Consider the following 16204-nt stretch of genomic DNA (forward strand, 5'->3'; position numbering starts at 1 on the left):
GTCGTCTGTCTCTTTGGTGAACAGCCGCTCCAAAATCTAGTAGTGATTTCCCACATTCTTAGAGCGCTCTGGGAGACTCCATAAATCTGTAAGTGACACGTGGGTTTTTTGTGATGTGGTCAAAACAAAGTGACAGACGTGGTCTGAACACAGTGAGAGGAAACAGGTTTATCACACAACCACCTACACTGCTGTGGAAACACCACCAAACCACATCAGTCCCCGTGCCTTGGAAGAGGTGTGATTTATTAACTGTATGATGTAGCTCCAATGAACACCACCCTCTGGCTTGTCCGAATATTGAGCCAATGTCAGAGTTTGTTGACACTGAAGTGATCTACTGCACTACATTCTTCCTGCTACACAGTGGGAACATTCGTTATAGAGTTTAAAGACGATCTACAACAGGTCTCTCCGTGTAATCGCAACTTTGAGCCTATACACTGTAGTTTTTGAAGCAGTAAAGATCATACATTTTATTTATCTGCATTTACAACAAGTTGCAAAGGACAAAGTTGTTCTTTGACTTTCAAACACAGGCTGCAAATACTGAAAGGCCTTGACAGGAGTGGGTGCTGTGCAGTATATGACAGCATCATCAGCGTAGAAATGAACAGGTGAGTTTGGAATATTCAGTCCAACAATATATATGCAAATAGTTAATTAAAATGGGCCCAGCACAGAACCTTAAGGGACTCCCTTTTCCAATTGTAAATCTTCCAAGAAGAAGCTTTTCATCTAAATGTCGGTCAATTGGTCGACCAACTTTATCTGTCATCTGTTGGAAATCTCCCAACAACTGCACAAATATTTATATTGTCCAGACTATAAAATGATAAAACCAAAAACCAGCTAAATTAATTTAACATCTACACACAGAGAGGAACCACTCTGATACATCAATTCACTGATCAACGGTCCAATAGCTATGATCCAAATGGAAAATATCAAACAAACATTTCTACAGTAATAATAAGACATGCCGAAAAAAATAATATGACCAGTTGTTATTGTTTGGTTTGAACAACCAACATGTTCTTTGTCTAAAGCAAAGAGGAAGAAAAAAAACAGCATTTCTGGCAGACACCTCAAGTTGTGCTTTCTCATACACTTGACTTCATTTGATATGGAGGTTATGTTGCAAATAATAGAACAACTTAATGATGAGAGCGTTTGTGGCATATATCGGCCAAGGCTGGAAGAATTTCTAACTTGGATCTCATCTCTTCTTCTCTGGCCTTGAGCTCTAGAGACGAAGGCTGACACGTGCTTTCCACCCCACAGCTTTACTCCCCCCATCTCCTTTTACATGAACAGAGTAAGGGGGGCTGAACACTCCAGAGAGGAAATATACATCAAAAGCTCTAACTCATGAAATGGAAATGTGCACTGGCTAAATAATCAATACCATTTTATTCTACATATAAATGGGTATTACTATATGCTGGACTGATCTCCTTCTGAACAGCTTTGAACCAACCACACCATGAGATAATCTGCTGTTTTCATTGCTGATGTCATTTAGAAAACAGCTTTTCTAATGTGATAATGCAGAGCTTAGCAGGCTGTCGCTTTTCTTGGGGCCATTTCTCCTCAAGCCTTTTAGCTGCAGCTGATTAATGCTGAAATGTCAAATTTCATTTTCTAATTTCCACAAAGGTTTTCACAGGATTTGATATTTTTGATTATTAAAAATGTATGAGTTATAAAAAACTGGAACTAGATTATGTAATATTTGTCTCATTGGCCAAAAGAAAACTAAAGCATTTGTTGTTTTTGCTAAATTAAATATGCTGGCTAATGAGTCAGACTTTGTTAGATGATTTACTGACTATTTCTCGCTGTCAGGAACAAAACATCTTTAATAAACTCATTATTAATCTATTACAGTATGAGCAGCGCTCTGCTGCAGACTCCTCCTACAGACCCAACAGCTTTGGTTTAATCAATGCAAGTTGCAAACACCTCTCAAGTTATGGGCTGAACCATAGACTGTATATAAAAGATGGACGGAGCCACTGTGACGTCACCTGTAGGTTTTTGAAGAGCCGAATTGAAGCTCATTGGGCGGTTCCCATCGCTGCCATCTTGGCAGCGTCATGCATGTCATTATTCCCTGAAAATCCAAAAATGGGCAAAGAGGTGGAGCTGAGAGGGGGACTGTGAATGTGGGAGTGGATGATTGACACCCAACAAACTCTGAGCTGCCTGCAGCTAAGAGCTAACTGAGCTAACTCAGATCTACCGTGAGCTAACCGGCTAATGAAGGTATGTGGGCTAAAGCTAAGGAGCACTGTTAGCTGGCTAAAAACCGCGGTTGTGCTGCACTCTCGTTTCTTGCTGCGGATATTGGATAAGTGTCAATCACAGGGACATGCTCCTAATTATGCTGAATTTCAAGAATAAACAACATCCAAACAGATGAGTTAGAAAAATTGACCAATGCAAAATTAACATGGGAAAAACACAGGATTTAAGAAACTACTAAACATTCATCAAACCGCATCACTCGCCATCTCGTCACCATTTTAGTAGAGTGTATCTCCTTGCCCTGTATGGTGAACGTGGGAAGGGTGAAGGACGTGGCTTCAGTCCAATGTTTCACCACCGCACGGACCTGTGGTCAAGCCGCACCATACAGCCGTATACGAAAAGTGAACGTGAAAACGAAATGTCTCCAGACTCATTTTTACCAGATCACACCGAGCTGAACATAGCTGCTGGTCCGAGACAAACAATAGCTACTGGGACCTGGGTGGAAAGAAACTAGTCTGTATAATGACACCCCCCTATCTCTCTTTCTCTTTGTTAAATAATGGAGATCTCAATTTCAATCAAAATAATCGTGATTATCATTTTTCCCATAATCAAGCAGCCCTACCATAAACAAGCAACTGCTAGCAAGACAAAATGGCAACTGGTGTTAGCGCTGCTAACGTTAGCCAAATGCCAAACACAATAAACCAATATAACATCCTCCACCTGCAGACACTATACTTCCTTGATGTTATGAAATAATAGCAATTAATGTTAAATGCAAAGATTTTTTTTTCTTTTTTTGTGTCCACACTAAATAAACTGGGTACCATGTTAAATTGTGGAATTTTGTACTTAGCTTCTTCTTGTAGCTTCTTTCTAGGTGTCCCAGTACAGGGTACCACGTACAATGCAACACTGTTTCCCTTACCCCCCTATTAACTTGTTATCACATGATAGCAACCTAAATGCATCTATAGATTTTACCCACAGTCATCCTCTGATAAAACCACACTCAACCCAACGTGAGAGCCAAATGTGCACGTGTGAAAAAAAAATTTTTTAAAAAATGAACAAACAAAAATGAAAAATGCCACAAATATTCAACCATGTTTTGTAGTGATGGACACGGATGCCACCGGATTTCATACATGCTTCCTGCATAGCACTGTGCATCATCCAGCTAGCTGCTGCAACATCCAGCTAGCTGCTGCTCTGGTTCATGGGACAGCTGCTGCCCCCAGGCTGTATCCAGCACTGCCCTCCGTCTCACTGCACACGATTCTCGTAATGGATGCACATGTTGCCCTGGGCCCGTAGCCACGGCAACCATCTCCTAAGTGGGCTGCAGAGGTCCTCCCTCGCGCTTGTGAGTTGACCTTCATTTCACACCATGAAGCACAGGGAATCCATACAGCCAATAACACAACTCAGAACAAGCAGTTAAAACCTTGTCAGGAGACTATTAAACTAAAGTAAACGTGCTTGTGGCTCACACATCTAACATCTGCACAAAAGTCCCAGGCTGATTCAAATAAACATGACTGTCCTGAATGGTAGGACCGAACAGACACAACAAAATACAAATATAACTTGTCAAGCAGGATTTAGTATGCAGTCATTTAGTGTAGCTGATAGGAAACAGTACAGTCGAGCAGAGGTTTAACAACATAATAAAAACAGAGATTCTGCTGAGCAAGTTGTAGCTCTGTGGTTTCTGGCTGTTGACTTGCTGACTGGAAATGCAGGGAACAGCCAAGGTACCATTTACTAGAGTCCTCTTAACACTGGCATTGTTTTGTGGTGTGTGAAGTATGACCTCTGGGGTCTACAAGCATTATCGTAAAGGAATGTTTTCCATAACTCTAGACCGCTGTGTACAAAAACTTGAACCTTCAACATCCTCTTCTTATTGATGGCATCATTATCATAAAACTAAGTCCTGTTTGTGTCCAGAAAAAGTCCACATTTTCTGTTTCTAAGGTCAATACGCCCATCTTCATTCAGCTCCAATCTTCATTCAGCTGCTACATGCAATCGACTGAAACTTTACAAAATTCCACGAATCCACCCATTCATATTCCATCACTTATCCAAGGTCGGGTTACGGGTGGAGCAGCTTAAGCAGAGGCTTAAACTTCCTTTTCCCAGCCAATTCTTCCTGCTCATACATGGAAACCCCAAGGTGTTCCCAGGCCAGCTGAAAGACAGAGCCCCTACCATGTGTTCTGGGTCTTCCCCAGGGCCTCCTCCAGGTCGATAGACAAAGAACAACTCACCAGGGAGGTGTCAACAGTTTCCCTCTGGGATTAATAAAAAAAATTTTTTTATCCGATCTGTCCAGAGGATGAATCCTAAACACATGCATGAGACATCTCATCTGGCTCCTGTCAAAAGGCCATTGGCTTTACTCTGAGCCATTTCAGGATTAAAGAGCTTCTCATTCTATCTCTATAAATAGAACCCATACTCCCTGCAGAAGTTTTGGCTGCTTTGATTCACAATCTTGTCTATTGGTCACTACCCACAGCTTGTGACCATAGGTGAGGGTAGGAACATCACTGCAGACTCCGCAAAGATACGCCCATCAGTCTTCCACTCCATTCTTCCCACTCTGGTGAGGCGATGCCTAAAACTAGATCTCATTCCTGAACTGGACAATCCACCCAGTTCTGACTGAGTAACATGGTGTCCGATTTGACAGTGCTGACTCTGCCCTGGGATTCCCCTCGCCAGCCCTCACTGGAAATGGATCAGACTTATGCTGGCAGTGAGAACCAAGCCCTGACACCATACAGGCACCACATAACGGCCTTTCAGCTGGTCCAGTACCCCATAAATCCCACAGAATTTCACACCATCAGATTAAACTTTGTAAAACCAAAGATACTGATAACAGGATTGAAAACGCTTTGTGAATAAACTCAAAAGTCCTCCAATAAACATGAAAATGTACTGAGATTAACAAAAATAAAATGTTATTGTAGGTGGAGTCATTCTATTTATAGCAATATTTTTTAAACATTTTCTGAATTTACAATCTTTATCAGCAAATTCCTCTTTAAACCTGTTAAATAAATATACAGATGACTCACAAAGCATATATAAATATTCAATGTACAGTCTTATACACTAAATTAAAATGGGCAACATGGTAAACATTTAAATATTAATATTCAGCACTTGAGGAAATAGTGTGTGAGGTGGCGGTCTGAGCGAGATGCAGCTGATGCCTCAGAGGGCTGCTTTTTGGATGGTTTGGAGACAAAAAACAACAGTTTGGTGGTTTGGAGGTGGGAAGCTGAGGGGAAAGCCAGCTATGGGGTCCAGGTAGTGACCCCTAAAATACGACCAAACCCAAAGCAATATGCAGCTGAGACACACAGTCTGGATCTCCAGACGGTGGCCTGCTGGGGGAGAGCGAATCAGCCACTGAGGTGTGATGCAGCAGTGCCAGAATAGAAATGAGAGCAGCTGTAGAGCAGACTTGATGCAAGCTTTAAGTGACTCTCAGCAATCAGCATGCTGTCGTTGGCTCTTTCCTGCTCTCTTGGGCAGCTTTACGCTCATTCATCCTCATTCAATGTGGAAAGAAAAGGGTGGGAGGTGGAGAAAGGGGTTGGAGACGTGGTGTTTCTGTCTGGCTGGGGACACCATTGTCACAATGCTGCTTTCAGTCTGGAGAAACAGCAGCATTTTGTTATGATATTGATTACTTTAGTGCCCTAATTGAAGCTGCTTTGCAGGGCTGCATGGCTCATTGCAGGGGAGTGGGGAACTCAGCACCCTCCTTTTAGGCTTGAGTTATTCCTGGCAGAGCAGCTCCTGATGCCTGCTACTCTCCTCCCCCTCATCTTCCTCATGCAGACTACAACATGAACTTAGCAGGGTCAAGGAGGCACCCTTGGCTATGCAATGCCGACCACTTAAAATGAAACTACACAGTCCATTTTCAGAGCACTAACTGAGCCTCAAAATGTCTCTCCCTCCTGACTGCATGTTAAATCCTGCAAATAAAAGCAGAGGTTGGAAGGTCTGTCAGCCTGGAGATTTCTACAAAATTCAAGCAACTTAATTTATTCCATTTATCTTGATGATCACAAGTTAATTATACCATAACCTCAAGTTCACAGGGCTCATTTTTTATTTTAATATCTCACTGCCTTGAGAAAGGTGCCTTTTTTTCTTCTTTTCCCTTTTTGCTGTTGCTTTAGCTTGTTATCACGAGATAACAAACTTTGTTTTCTCAACATCACAAGACGACCAAGGTGAGCTTGAAAATTAGCAAAAGTGTTAGCATGCAATTATTTTCTTCAAGGTTGCAGCTGGGAAAAATCTATAACAGGAAGTTAAGGCATGCATTATTATAAGCATCAACTGTTTGCTTCCTGAATATATATATATATATATATATATATATATATATATATATTCATTCTCTGAACCGCTTAGTCCATTAAGGGTCGCGGGTAAGCTGGAGCCTATCCCAGCATTAACAGGTGAGAGGCAGGGTACACCCTGGACAGGTCACCAGTCCATCGCAGGGCCAACACATAGGGGACAAACAACCATTCACACACACACACACACACACTCCTAGGGAGAATTTAGTCATCAATTAACCTAACATGCATGTCTTTGGAAGATGGGAGGAAGCCGGAGAACCCAGAGAAAACCCACGCATACACGGGGAGAACATGCAAACTCCACACAGAAAGGCCACCGCCCTCAAGGTTCGAACCTCCCCCCCCGCCAAGATTCGAACCGGCGACCTTCTTGCTGTGAGGCTGCGGTGCTAACCACTACCACCGTGATGTTATATATATATATATATATATATATATATATATATATATATATATACACACTAGTGATGCACGGGCCGCCTCCTAACCCGCGGGTCCTGCGGGTTACCCGCGGGTCGGGTTGGGGCGGGTCAAAGAATTTTCGCTTCACTGCGGGGCGGGTTGGTGTGGTTTACTATTCTGAAATATCTAGTTCTATCTATTAATTTTATTTTTTGTCAAACTGAAAATAAAGACCTTAATCAGTGTCTACATTTTGTTACTATAATATGTAAGACAAAATATTTATCAGTTATTTAAACACAGGTCACGTTTTGTAACGTAATGTCCACGTAGGCGCGTAGTAGGCTACGCAGGTGCAGAAAGCGCCAAGCAGACAAGCAACAAAAGATGGAAGAAGAAGTGTTGAATAGCATTCGTTCGGGAGTTTACGTCCTTGAAAAGAAGAAAGAGGGTCAAGTGGCTAAATCACAGGTTTGGGACAGGTTCAACGAGGTAATCAGTGCAGACAACAGCAGCAGCATTGGCTATGTGCTTTATAACACTTAAACGCTTTAAAACACTTTATTTATTTGCCTATTTATGTTTATAGGCTTAACGTTCAAATGAAAATACATTTTGTGTTGCCAGTTTCCAGTGCCAATTTAGGAGACCATATGCACCTTTCTCACACTAAATGAAAGCATTCGTCAATATCATAACATGTGTTTTAATGGGGCGGGGCGGGGCGGGTCGGGTTAAAAAAATAGAAGCGGAGGTGCGGGGCGGTTTGGTGCGGTCCAATTTTTTTAAAAGAGCGGGACCCGCGGGTCGGAAAAAAAACCCGACCCGCGCATCACTAACACACACACACACACACACACACACACACACACACACACACACACACACACACACACACACACACACACACACACAAGCTTTAAAGGAGATACAATGGGACCTTTAAAACTTGCAAATTTCTCATTATCATGTAAATAAGGAGGTCTTTGTTTGTCTTGGCCTTGTGACCTTTGAAGAAACCTTTGCACTTAATCAGTCAGCATCACATTAATGTCATCATCCAAGGATTCAAGAACTTACTCTGTTACACTATAATCTGTAGTAACCCAATGCTAATGCATTTAAGGTGCAGAGGGAGTTCAAATGTCTCCTGTAATACCCTACCAAACATGATTTCAAAGCCCTGACTATTGTTTTATAAGCCCTGGCTTTTATTTCCACTTGAGAGCTTAAATGTGTCCCTCAAATTTTAACTGGCCTGCTTTCAGTCATGAAAGCAAACAGCTCACATTTCTGCTCCAGACTATGCCCAGTGTGTCACTACAGTAAACCTCAAACCTTCTTCAACAACACACATCTGCACTAATGGCTTTGCAGAAGTGACATGTCTGCTGCAGTAAGAATTATTAATTTATGCTTCCATTACAAAATGCCGGTGGCATTGCTGACAGCAGAGATTATTCACATGTATTGGATGTGTGGTAACCATCGCAGGGTTAAAATGAATGTCTTGGGACACTAATAAGCTACATGAAGCCATATAATATCCATATCAGCTCCTCCACAAGTGGAGGTTAGTCCCAGCAGCCCCCCTTTCTGGAAGTCTACTGTGCCAAATGCTTGTGTGTGGCCAAACAGCTGACTGGCAACCTTTCCCCAAGCTGCATTTTTTACAACAACATTCATCCACCCTCCAGACAAACAATCCTCCCAGCCCACCCACTCATTCTGGGGGCTCAATACTGAGACCACCAAATGATTTTCTCTCTAAGGCGGCAAGTGTCTGTTTCGAGTTTAAAGGAGGACATAACTACTGAGCATCTGATCAGTAAACAGGTCAGGTGATGATGAGCAATACCAAGACCATAGATGCCATCAATTAGCTTTTTTAAAGATAGGAAAAAATTAAATAGTTACTGCAGCTATCATCTTGATACACAACTGTCTCGTTTAGGGATGCACGATATATCGGCATTAATATCAGTATCGGCCGATGTTAGTAATTTTTTAACATATCGGTATCAGTCCGATAAGCAAAACTGGACCGATATTAACAGCCGATATTTATTTTCGTATAATTGCTGTTTGTGTACGTGTGTCAGAAGGTTTGGCCATGCAGCCATGTTTGGACATGTGACAGCGATGCAGCACTACATTGTAATTGAAGCAAGAAGCAATTTCAGCTGTGTGGTAATTTTTCACGGTGTAAAAAGAAGGTACTCGAAAAGCAGTATGCAATATCTGCAAAGTTGAAGTCATGCGAGGAGGATGCCATGTCAACGCATTCAGCACCACAAATTTGATATGTCATCTGAAAAACTACCATCCAGAACTTCACAAACAGTGGTGGGAAGCTAACACCCCTAATGTTTGCCTTATTTTCACTTTGTACAGAATTTGATAATCTTAAACCTTTTAAAACAAAATATATATATCGACATCGGAAAATATCGGTTATCGGCCATAACAACAATATTAATATCAGAAATCGGTATCGGCCAAAATTTTCATATCGGTGCATCCCTAGTCTCGTTTTAACCAGCACGGTACCGATCAGGCCGATTTAAATAAAATCACATGATGTTTTCAAACCAAATTCAATTTTAAATCCTTTTTCTCTTTTCCTTCTTAAAAATATTAAACTTGTTAAAAAACAGCATTAAACTTACTGCTTTGTATGTAAATGTGCCTCATATACAAAAAAATGAGAAAAAAAAGCTTGTAAAAACACTAATAAACAGTATAAAATAGCTGTATATCTTTCACAGATACTGTGTGATGATACTGTAGGTAACTCAGTGAATACGGTAAAAAATAATTGATAAATTAGCAGTTCAGTAGTCTGTTTACTTATCATTCGATTTATTTATGGCTAATTCACATTTTTATGTAACTTTGTAATCTTGACATTTATTATTACAGCTGTTAATCCTGATGGAAAACTGGAAATGAAATAAGGGTAAAGCGAACTGAAAGAGCTCATTGTAAGAAGGACTCAAACAGTAAAGATGGTTAGTGGTGCAATCAGTCATAAGATTTTGTTGGCTTTCGCCTCTGTCTGAAAAGTTAAATTTCTGATACAAACACCATCAAAAAGCTCAGCAGGTTGACCAAGTGTTGATTTAAGTAATGCAAAACGACCTGCTATTTAATGTAATGAGAGAGGAAAAAAGCCTGAAATGTGAACGCGTGAGTCCTGGTGAACACCTGAAAGTGTCTGACAAGTCCTCAAAAACCTAAAGACACTGATTAAATATCCAGAAACTGTTCACACCGAACCTTAATCGTGATAATTATAAGCAGCATTTCATTTAGACTTTATTTGTGTAGCACTTCTTTTATGCAAATGCAAACAAGTATTTGCAGGCAGTCGTTATAATAATATACAGTCAGAAATCAACTGTAGTTAGAAGAGAAAAATAAACTTAAATTTCTTTCATCATTTATTAAAAAGAATACAGAAGTGCTGTACTTCACTTCATGCATAAAAGTAAACCACACAGCTGTTCTGGGGGCTCTCAGGGACCAGACCCAGTGCCACCTGATTGAGTCTGTCCTTGTGGAAAAGGCCTTAAAAACTGTGCCCTTTTCAGCAGCAGTGCCTACACATTCCCTGTCGCACAACAACAAAATGCCTTGTAAATCACAGAAGAGGACATGTACTCAAGCGTGCTGAGAGCAGGACTGCTGAGTCTGCAGGAAAACATTTCTCTGAAGCTCAGACATGAAGTACTGCTGGGCAGAAAGCTCTATAAACCACTCTGTTAGGCTATCAGCACACTTTTGTCACTGCAAGTAAAGAGAAGCCTCTAAAATGCTAATTAGATCAGACGGTGTCTGAAAATAGATCCGTGTGGATGCTTTTGTCGCATTTTTGTCATGCAGTAAATTTCCATAGCACTACAAAGACATTTCTGTCTGTTTTGGTATTCATTACTGTGCTCCAGGAAGCTCAATAAAGCCACAAAATCCTGAGGCAAGTGTGGCAACAACAGGAAGTAAGATATTCTGGTTAACCCTCCGTCTCTGAGTTTGACTGAAGTTTTAAAACATAGGCTATTACATATAGATCGCCATGGTAACAGACACTGCAGGGCTGATTTCAGAAGTTAGTCATCAGGTAAAAAGTAATTACCGGTGAAATATGAAGAAATAAGTCAAAGCCTGTTGGTTGGTTGGTTGGTTGGATGGATGGATGGATGGATGGATGGATGGATGGATGGATGGATGGATGGATGGATGGATGGATGGATGGTTGGATGGATGGATGGTTGGTTGGATGGATGGATGGATGGATGGATGGATGGATGGATGGATGGATGGATGGATGGTTGGATGGATGGATGGATGGATGGATGGATGACTAAATCAGATATATGGGTCTACAAGCACAAACAGAGTATTGGGAAGAAATCCAGATGTTAACCTGATTTCTCGTAATCAGATAAGTGCCATTATCTAATAAAGCATATCAGATTACTCTGTTTACATGCTCACTTGAATTATCTCAGATTTTTGGTGTGCATTTAAACCGGCTCATTACTGAACTAACTAGCTACCAACTTAATGCTGCAGACTGTGCAAAGTAAGGCTGGGCGATATCCCGATACACGATTTACATCCCGATGTTTTGAAATCTCATTTAAAACACTGTAAATATTAAATTAAAGATTATTATACATAAAAAGACACCAGTAGGATTTAGGTAAACCCAGTGAAATGTATCTTTGTGATTTTTCACTTTCAAATTTTTTTTATTTTGAACCAGAAACCTGCACTCATACACGTAAATAAACTCAGCGTTTCCCTGACCATTAGAGGGGCGCCCCAACTTCCACCAACCCTAGAAGATCAACTTTATTTTATTTTCTATAATTAATTATTCACTTAATATCTGATGTGTTTTTTGTCCTTCAATTATTTTATGTTAAAATATTCTTTTTTTTATTATTTAGGCTATTTTAATTCAGCACCAGATCACAACAGAAGTAATCTAAGGTCCCCTTTTCCTCTAGAACAGGTTTATATTATTTCCTTTTATTATAAAAACTAAACCGCCTGGTTTGATTTATCTTATTCTCATGTTGACATGTAATTACGTCACGTCATGTCTGTACATGCCAGGACATTTTTGGTTTGTTTGGTTTATTTGTTAATGGTTAGTGTTAAAAGGTAATTGTAGAGGAAGCAGTTAAATCTATTTCTGTGTGTTCTCTGTACAACATTTGTTTCAGTATTCAGACAACAGTAGTCTCTTACCCCACTGTGCGAGTGCTGTATACTCATCGGCCACCTTGCTAGTACCAAATCGAACCTCTTTTTACCTTCAGAGCTGCCTCAATTCTTTGTGGCCTACATTCAAATTGAATTCAAATTGAAAGAGGAATTTACTGATAATTGAACTGCTGCTGTAGCCCATCTGCTTGAAGGTTGGACGTGTCATGTGTTCAGAGATGCTATCCTGCATACTTGGTTGGAACCAGTGCTTATTGGACTTCCTGTTGCCTTTCTATCATCTCCAACCAGTCTGCCCATTCAACTATGCAACGTTCAAAGTCACCTAAATCCCCATTTTTCCTCATTCTGATGCTCAGTTTGAATTTCAGCAAGTCGTCTTCACCATGTCTACATGACTAAATGTATTGAGCTGCTGGCATGTGACTGGTCTACGTAATATAGTGGCCAGTGAGTACATATAATTTTCTTAAACACATCTTGCTGCTACAACCACCACTTTAGGTGTCGTAATCTTGCTTTTAGTAGATCTGGACAATCCAGCATGATCACCTCCCATGCCACTGATGGGAAACATGGAGGAATGTGGTGAGAGAAAAGGTAAAGAAACTGAGGGAACTGTCTAACAATGCGTATTCCTCCTGGCTGCACACAACCTTTCCAACATCAACACCCCTGATATTTGTCAGAAGGAGATATCTAATCTGTCAGCAGGTCGCGAGCTCCCCCTCAGATGACCAGTCCGCCTGCTGTGGGTGAACTTTTGCCCGTCTGCTCCCCACATCACCACCACCCTTTTCCTTTTTTCCCCCCTCGCTGCCACACCCCTGCCAACTCTCCCTCCTACATGCTTGTGGGTTGAATGTGTGGTGTTTCTCTTAATGCCACAGACCACACTGCATAAATCCTGAGGGAATGAGCAGCCCCTGGCTCAAAGTGCTGCCTTAGAAAGAGACCCAAAAACACACAGACAAAAAAAGGATCTGGCATCAAAATAAAAAGGAAAAAAAGGCGTCACCCACTAAAGCTGCCGACAGAAAGAATCATTTTAGTGGCAACACTCAAACCAACACGACTGATTGATTACTGTCAGTATAATCTCATCTTTATATGCCCACATTTCCCCTTTTTTATAGCTCTAAAATAGATTTTCCATCTTTACTTAAAATTTGAATCATGCAAATAACCCACATGTAATTAAAAAGTTCAGAAAAAGTTATTTTAAAATGAAAAATTAAATATATGGCTGGTTTTGCTGACTGATTTTTACGCAACTGTGGTTTGAAATTACCCTGATTTACGTAAAGACAGAAATTAGATAACTACTAGGGTTTTTTGGGGGGTTGTTTAATTTGGGTCACAAATAATCTAAAAATAGCAACACTGAAAGATATTTTGCAAAGACGAGTTGTATAAAAACACAGTGTAGGAGACATAAAACCACAGTGATCAGTGATGTCAATGTCCCTGAAACAAAGCAGCAAACATCTCAAACCAACCGTCACAGATTTGAATATTTTTAAGCTGCTGCACATCGCCCTCCTTCACCAGTTTGCAAGTATCTGGCTTGACCTTGAACGACATGTGTGCATATTTTCAGATCCTCCCTTGCCAAGATACATCGGGTCTTGGCCGTCTGTCAAAAAAACCGCTCACAAGCAGTCAAAAAAAAAGAAAAAGCCCTGGTGCAGGCAAATTGGCAGGGAGATAACATTCCCATTTAGTATGAGCAGACAAATCCCATTTTCTCAACATGCACACAAGGAGAACGAGAACAGAGACGCTCTTAAACAGAAACCTTTAAATCAAACAAGACCCCTGCAGCCAAGTTTGTGCCGGCAGTTTCTCCTGCCAAGGCAGCTCTCTGATATGTCCAAAAAGGATGAAAGTAAATCAGAATTAAAGCTTCATTTGAAATGAGCTTAAAAACAGACACTGAGGAAAAATTTCTATCTTGCTCAACACAAGATAGAAATAATGCTCTACAGGCCCTTTTCAGTGACGTCAGAACACTTCCATTATGAGCCTTTTAAACTGAAGCTCAGCATATTTTCTAAAGGTTAGATTGAGACTACAATATTTCTCTTGTAGTATTTATCATCTTCATTTCCCTTTGTATTGTTGGTGAGCGTTGCCGCTATGTTAGCTGCCATGACGTGGGAAAGTAACATAAAGCTATGCATGCTAACTGGCAGGCTAACAAGCAGCAACTTCAGCTATAGATAGAATACACAATGCAGCCAGGCAGTATCCTATGCACAGGTAGGAAATACACCACCTGATAGTCTGTCAGTGTCACGTCAGAGCTCTTTCAGCTGCAGACTGAGACCACCGAGGAGCTCCACTGAATGCCACAGAAGGTCTTTCCTACCTGAGGCTATCAGACTTTATAACTCCTCCCCCTTCTGCAGCAGGAAAACTTAAACACTTTAAAAACTTACTGTAAATAAGAACTGCAATATTTATCTACCTGTTCAGAACCATAATTTATCTGTATGTATCTGTTCATCAGCATAACGTGCAATAGTGTTTTTTATTACACAAGCTTGGGAGTCACGGTATCAGCGAAATGATGCTGAGATGCTTGTCCCGGAGAGCGGCACAAAGAATGTTTCCCATTCGGATGCACTGCTTGTTCGGATCGGATATATAACCTGAGATAGGACACCCTTTGTTTGTAATTGTTTCGCTTGAACCCGGTTTTTGTACAATAAATTATTGTTGTTTTTATATATCCTCCCTTTGGTCTGATTCGTTCAATTTGTTATCGTCCCTAATCCCCTAGGTCTGAAAAGGGGACATAACAGTGCTAAACGATCACGACTACACCTGTCATCTCTCTCCTGGTCAGTATTTAAAAAGTTAAGCCCATTCCTTCCAAGATATGTGCAAATCATATAGTAACTGTCTTCATGCTATCAAACTAGATGGCTCAGGGTCATGAAATATCTGACAAGTTATGGCACTAAAGACATTATCTTATAACCCTAAATACTGTGCTCATTTCTCTACCTCATACAAGTTAAGAATTACTGTTAAGCTCACTGATAGCATCCAGTTATGAGGAAAAACCAAAAATAGATAAGTAACACCCAAAAAGGTCTTTTTCCTCTAAAGGTAAAATGGACAGTGCTGCTAGGAGGAGGTGTAAGTTGGAGGTGTAAGTCATGACACTGGACCATGAAATCCGACATCTAGGATAGAGGCATCAGCAGTCACTGATTTTCAAGTTCTGTGTCACCGATCAGGACTACCGTTATTTCACCAGATTCAGCTCCAAGAAGGCGTTCGCTGTGGTTTGGGAGTCTGTTTAACCCTCTGCATCAAAGCTTGTCTATTGGTCTAAAGCACAGCGAGTCTTAAAGACTAGAGGTTCAGGAACCTATGTTAACAGTCTAAAGAATGAAGCACAGGAAAACTACAGACATCAGACCTGTGCTGGACTTAAAGCAGGTAGAAAATGTGCAGATGTGTGACTGAGTAAGTTACTTTCTTTGGAAAATCAGGAGCAAATCAAAGGTCTATAAGATGCCCTTACAGAGACAGACAGAAGAAAGAAAAAACATTTCTTTGTGTTGGTTAAACTGCCACACAGAGGGTAATATCCACATAATATAAATCAAAGTAAATAAATTCACATTATTTACAAAGAGAAATAATCACTGGAAGATTAAAGGCTCTTTCATGTAGAAGCTATGCAAAATGACGAGTACAGACTGTCTTTTCATTGAATTCACCCTGTGAGATTCTTTTTATGTCTGAAAATGGAAAGTAACATCGTTTCTATTTATAACACATCTGGCTGAGAACTGGTAAAACATCTGGGTTACCTAATTTTAGGTCCGTCTCAGACAGATTAATTTCAGCGTGTGCAACCCAAATACAGCCAGACTTATTAGCCGAGT

The 16204-nt window shown here is 40.7% G+C and overlaps 1 protein-coding gene across 6 annotated transcripts in view; it reads right to left on the reverse strand.

The window, feature by feature from the left end:
• acap3a (ArfGAP with coiled-coil, ankyrin repeat and PH domains 3a) overlaps positions 1 to 16204 on the reverse strand; it is an 85622-nt gene that overhangs the window by 49657 nt on the left and 19761 nt on the right. The gene's annotated exons all lie outside the window — the stretch shown is intronic.

Source organism: Melanotaenia boesemani, chromosome 13 (genome assembly GCF_017639745.1).
Source record: "Melanotaenia boesemani isolate fMelBoe1 chromosome 13, fMelBoe1.pri, whole genome shotgun sequence".
NCBI classification, from domain to species: domain Eukaryota; kingdom Metazoa; phylum Chordata; class Actinopteri; order Atheriniformes; family Melanotaeniidae; genus Melanotaenia; species Melanotaenia boesemani.